Source organism: Vicia villosa, unplaced genomic scaffold (genome assembly GCF_029867415.1).
Source record: "Vicia villosa cultivar HV-30 ecotype Madison, WI unplaced genomic scaffold, Vvil1.0 ctg.000863F_1_1, whole genome shotgun sequence".
Lineage (NCBI taxonomy): Eukaryota > Viridiplantae > Streptophyta > Magnoliopsida > Fabales > Fabaceae > Vicia > Vicia villosa.
The window spans coordinates 190,924-197,243 of NW_026705390.1; the positions used below are offsets into that span (position 1 = coordinate 190,924).

Here is a 6,320-nt window from a genome sequence, read left to right on the forward strand (position 1 = left end):
TTTGTCAATAACTCCGTGTTCCCGTTAATATTTATTATTTTGATAAATAACTTCGTGTTCCTGTTAATATTCAAAATTTGTTCCCCTTAATATTCAAAATTTGGATAAGTGACTTAATGTTCCGATAATATTCAAAATTTTGATCAGTAACTTCGTGTTGTCCTTAATATTTAATATTTTAATCAATAACTTCGTGCTCCCGTTAAGATTCAATATTTTGAATACTAACGGGATATTGGTGCATTCGCACAAGTACCAGTGTGATAATATTTCAAAATTTTTATGAATATTTTTATAAATATTTTTATGAATATTTTTATAAAGTTATTCTTTTTATTATTCAATATTTAATTAAATGTGTTAATATCAGTAGATTCATGTTCCCCTTAATAATCAAAATTTTGATCAGTAACTTCATGTTCCCGTTAATATTCAATGTTTTGATCAGCAACTTCATATTTCCGTGATATTCAATATTTTGATCAATAACTTCGAGTTCTCGTTAATATTCAATATTTTTATCAGGAACTTCATGTTCCCGTTAATATTCTATATTTGGATCAGTAACTTCATGCTCCCGTTAATATTTAATAGGGTTAAATAAGTTTTTGGTCCCTATAAATGTCTCAATTTTGGTATTTAGTCCCTATGAAATTACTTTTGCACTCACTTTTAATCCTTCTACAGGGATTAAAAGTGAGTGCAAAGTAATTTTATAGGACTAAAAGTCGACTTTTTTATAGGGTCTAAAAGTAATTTTTGGTAATTCTATAGGGACTAAAAACATATTTAACCTTATTTAATATTCAATATTCTAATCAGTAACTTCATGTTTCCGTTAACATTCAATATTTTGATGAGTAGCTTCTGTTCTCGTTAATATTCAATATTTTCATCAATAACTTCGTATTCCCGTTAATATTCAATGTTTTGATCAGCAACTTCATGTTCCCGTTAAAATTCAATATTTTGATCAATAAATTCTTTTTTCCGTTAATATTTAATATTTTTATCAGGAACTTCATGTTCCCATTAATATTCTATATTTTGATTAGTTACTTGTCTTTCCACGTTAATATTCAATATTTTTATCAATTACTTCATGTTCCCGTTAATATTAAATATTTTGATCAGTAATTTCATGTTCCCGTTAATATTCAATATTTTGATCAGTCCCGATAATAAGAATTAAGAATTTTTAATAATAACTATTAGATTTAAATTAATGACTTAGATTTACCTCATATTTTAAATATATATTACATAAATATTTTATTCACTTAATCATTAATTAAGTAGTTATGTTATTTGAAATAAATTAATTGAAGCTGAAAATTTATAACTTGATTACTCATTTTTTTTATTAAAATAATTTCATTACTTATTAATATTACGATGGTGGTGATGAAAATATACCATTACTTTTGGTCTTTTGCTCATTTGCTATGTTTTTTAAAATGATTATAATTTTTCTAAAGGATTAATATGATTAATTACTTTCTTTTTTAAAAAAATTGTTGCTTTTTTAATAACTGCTTGTTTAAGCAATTAGGTTATTTATAACCACTTGTTTTCTCATATTTCTCGTGATATCCATAGGTTGGTGTACCCATCCAATGTTTCATATGATCAAAATAATCTGCCACCGTTTTCTTTATGAGTGTACTAACATGATTATTAATTTACTACTTCGGGAATTTTACAAAATGTTAAAATATCCTAAATTTAACAGCCATTATCACAAACAAACACAGGCTTTTCCTTTTTGTAGCATGAAAAGAACACAAGAGAAAACCTCCTGCTCCTAAAAAGCACTACTACTACAATATTGCTAAATGTAACAAACTCTGATAAGATTAGATTTTTGCACAACTCACCATCCTCTCAAATACCACTTCTGTCAAAACTGTAATGATCGCTACAAAAACTCGATCCCACAACTAAGAGTTGAATCCTCCCTGTCCATTCCTCTCCAGGCTTCAAATTCACTGGTTTCTCAATCACTGCACCATCTACACAAAGCATATGTTTGTACTTCTCATCACCAAAATCCACCATTGCCTTCTATTTCTTCTCCCACAGATTCCACACAGCTGCACACACAAGAAACAAAGGTGTCACCAACATCAAGGAAATCACCATAAAAACTACATATACAATAGATGAAAGTTGATGCATAGCTAACCAACATCAGGAAGGCTTTCCTTTCTTATAATGAATGTTCGTTTCCTCTCATGATCTATAACTGCAATTATGTTTGGAGAGCTAAGATAAAGACGATCCACCTGCTTAGAAGAAATTATCAGTTTTGAAAGGAATGAAGAGGAACGAAAATTCATCATTTCCATTGCATATGTAACTCGATAATCTACAATTAAAACGCTCTACCAGCTGACGAAATAAAAAAGAAACAAAAATCAAACATTTCATACTTCAAATTAGATGAGTAAAAAAAACTGAGAAATCTACGGTTGCTGCGCTGCAATATGGTTCTACACTTGTAGAGACTATTGTATTAAGAGTTCCAAACTCTAACCTTAACATTCTTTATATCTCGTTGCAATATGGTGCGGCAACTATAAAAATGATTAGATTTATAGTGGGAATTGTCGAAATGTTATTATAGAACTCTAGACCTAACAATCCTATTCTCTTAGATGATTCAATTTTAAAATCAATATAGGACAAAGCAAAACACAGTAAAGAAAGGAAATAATACCATATTTGCAACAGCATTTCCTGCAGTGACTTTGCCCGGTCCATAAATAAACCCAGGAACCAGGATAAAGAATGGTGATTGGCACACCCTCAGGTTCAATAAGTTTGGCATCTTCTGATTTGAATACATCACCTGCATAAGAGCAATCATTATTTGAGCTCAACAATAGAATATTTAACCCATCTTCCTGAAGTACAATAAATTAGTAAAAGAACTGAAAATTAAAATTGAAATCTAAAAGCATTGAAAACAAAATAACTACAATCATCACATAAACATATTTTCACCTTATATAATTAGTCTGCCTTTACATACGATGATGCCAATCAGCTCTTCCAATGAAGTGACGTTTTGTGAAACACTGCTTCAACTTGATTTTTTTGCTCCATGGCAAATTATTCCTTGGCAAAAACACGGGAAATTATTCATGCGCCCTAAATCTGTAAGACGCCTTTCATCACGCTCCATAGAATCTTCATTGTAGTTTCCATCCTGTAAAAACACGGGAAACAGGTTCTTAGCAAACAAAAGGATTCCTAAACTATAAAGCTAAAAGGTGTCATATGTACCATAGCCCTTTTGGTACTTATTATAATAAACCGGGCTACTAAAAATACCATTCCAAATGTCGAATATATATACCTCAACTATCAGTAGGTTAGATTTGTTTTGTTTATTGCATCCTTTCCCAAAATGAAACCCTTGGCAAGCATGGTACTTATCGCATCTTCAACCTTCTTAACAGCAGCCTTACTTTGGTTTGTCTATAGAGAAGAACATTGTACATTGAAACTCTACCAGACTTCAATAACATGCAATAAATAAAATAGGATAGGATAAAATAAACTAACAATTAAGAACTTACAGGACTCGACGGAAGAAAACTGCTGTCTCTTCCTCATATAACATGTGTATATATGAACGTACGGTCAAGAGAACTGTTGTCTCTACTCCCTGCGAATCCTTAAAGGTAACATAGGAAACCTAAGTGCAGTCAGATTCCCTGCAAAATTGCAGCATAAGACCGACAGCGGTGTTTACACTTTGTGGTTCAAAGTAACATTGTTTTTGGTTTATATTAATCTTTTCACAGATTCCACAAGTAATAAAACATCATCTGCTTTGTCAACGTTTTCCTTAATCTACAAAGGACGATATAAAACAGATTAATGCAATGCAATAAAATTGGGACATGGTAACAATAAGAAGAAATTATAATTTAATAATGTTGCAATACTTGCAAGACCGATGGTGTGAAAGCAGATTAAGATGTCGTCTGTTTATTAGAAGCAGAATAAAAGAACACAATCGGTATGACTACAATAGAAGATTGAAACAGATTGGAATGTCACCTTTTCATAAAACTTTATGTTGCGTTAAAAATCACCAATTACAGATCTTCGACTGAGTTGTAAATCAACTATTTAGTACAAAGTGTTGTCAAATAGCAGCTATAGCACCGTTATGACAGTATTCATTGTGTAATCTAAATAGTCGACTATTTTCTGATCTCTACGATTGACATCATTGATGAAAAGGTGAATGAAAGTGCATATTAGTAGCAACCATCGCCTTACAACGTCAAATTCTTTAGGGTTTTCTAGCATATAGACGCGAGCATCTGAGAGATGAGAATCTACTATTGGAATTCTCTCCTTGTCATTGAATTGAATATTCCTTCTGTAAGCTTCAACATATTCTACAAAAAAGAAAAATTCAAGAATAAGCATGCAGATGCATGTGCTTAATAGTTAAAGAAGCACTTATCTTAAACAAAAGTAGCATCTTTAACGGTCCAAACTTTGTTTTTTACAAACACTGCTTTTATTTGCATCTGTGTAGTAACAACAACAACTTTACGTCTCTATTAAACAATATCAAGAATAGTAGACCATATAAAAAAACTGAGAAACTACATAAAGGTAGACAACTAATAAAAAAGCATAATCCTTTACAGTTTCGTGGTTCATCCGCATGAGTAATCGCCATCTTTTCCCAGTTACTACCGTCACCAACCGTGATATGAACAGGACCGCATGGATCCAATGTGTAGTTATATACTCGGTTTGATATTTCATAGGCATGAACCTGTTTAATGTTGTCATTAGAAATTCGCGTAAAAATTATTCGAAATGAAAATAGCAATATGCTTACTTGTCCATTGAATATGTAGGATTCGTATTTCTGAAAACCAAAGACGCTGATGCCATGGCTACTGTAGTTTCACCTGCAACATCTGATCCGGAAGAGGATGTGTTCACTTGTAAGAGAGGTCGTTCCCCGTTAATTGACTCGGGTTTATTCCAACAATTGTGATCTGCAGCGGGAGGATTAAAACGTAGGACGACCACAGTAAAGCCCAGAACAAAAAAAAGCACAATTGGCCTCCTTGAAATCATGAACTTCAAGATTCTTCCTTTGCAGGAATAACTTCCTAGGGGGAGCATCAGGGCCATAACCAAACAACAGTACTACCTGTAACATAAGATAATATATGTATCTACAGATAGATAAAATGATAAATTAAGATTATGTTGTAAATGCTACTTAATGGGTTGGAACAACAACATACTGGGATAATAAGGATTGTCGAGTACAGAGACAAATGAGTAGCTATGATCCACCCAAAGTTAACTTAATAATGGTGTTACATATTAGTCAATACGACCAGGTCGTAACAAAGCATGATCAAGACTTTCAATTCTGTTGGTAGCCATAATCACTTTTACATTTCCTCTTGAATCAAAACAGGGAGAGACTTTGCATACAGATTATTGTAAGGCTAAAAATGAAAATTTCAATGTCCCGTTCTTACAAAAATTCCTTTCAGTAACCATAAGTAATATATAAATAGAAAATAACTATAATAATAATCCCCGAGAGAAAACCAAAAAGAACCCATACCTTGTCACCTTCAAAACTCACCGGTAAAACTCGATCTAGTTTATAACCTGAAAAACAAACCACAAAATCATCAAATTAACCACAAAAACCCTAACTATAGAATCAAAACCCTAAGTTTATAAGAACCCTAACTACAAAATCAAAATTCTAAGTTTATAAAAAATCAAATAGAACCCATACATTGTTAGCTTCAAAACTCACCGGTAAAACCCGATCCAGCCTATAACCTGAAAAATAAACCACAAAATCATCAAATCAACCACAAAAAACCTAACTACAGAATCAAAATCCTAAGTTTATAAGAAAACCAAACAAAACCCATACCTTTTAAGCTTCAAAGTTCACCGGTAAAACTCGATCCAGTCTATAACCTGAAAAATAAACCACAAAAGAGTTAGAAGAGGATGGTGATGATGTTGTTACAGAATGAAGGTGAGGAAGAAAAAGAAGGGGGGAGGTTAAGGAAGGTTGAGGAAAAGGAAGAAGAAGAGAAGGGGAGGTTGAGGAAGAAGACTCAGTTTTCGTATAAAAAGAGAAGAGAGAGAAAGAGAAATAGAAATATTGAAACAATATGAAAGAAGAGAAATAGAAAGAAGTGATGTAGCAAGAGAGAGAAGGCATTGCAAAAACCAGAAATCGTAACATTTCAAAAATAGAATACTGTACTAACATGATTATTAATTTACTACTTCGGGAA

At 32.0% G+C, this 6,320-nt stretch overlaps 2 long non-coding RNA genes across 2 annotated transcripts; both read right to left on the minus strand.

Annotated features, from left to right (window-relative positions):
- Positions 1-2,730: 2,730 nt before the first annotated feature.
- On the minus strand, positions 2,731-3,698 carry LOC131631806 (uncharacterized). Its single transcript, XR_009292815.1, has 4 exons — positions 3,585-3,698; positions 3,362-3,483; positions 3,007-3,211; positions 2,731-2,851 (listed from the first exon to the last, which is right to left on the minus strand). It is a non-coding gene; the product is annotated as an uncharacterized LOC131631806 (long non-coding RNA).
- A 1,143-nt stretch (positions 3,699-4,841) lies between these two features.
- LOC131631805 (uncharacterized) lies at positions 4,842-5,843 on the minus strand. The gene is made up of 3 exons (XR_009292814.1): positions 5,804-5,843; positions 5,292-5,670; positions 4,842-5,194 (listed from the first exon to the last, which is right to left on the minus strand). It is a non-coding gene; the product is annotated as an uncharacterized LOC131631805 (long non-coding RNA).
- Between the last annotated feature and the right edge of the window lie 477 nt (positions 5,844-6,320).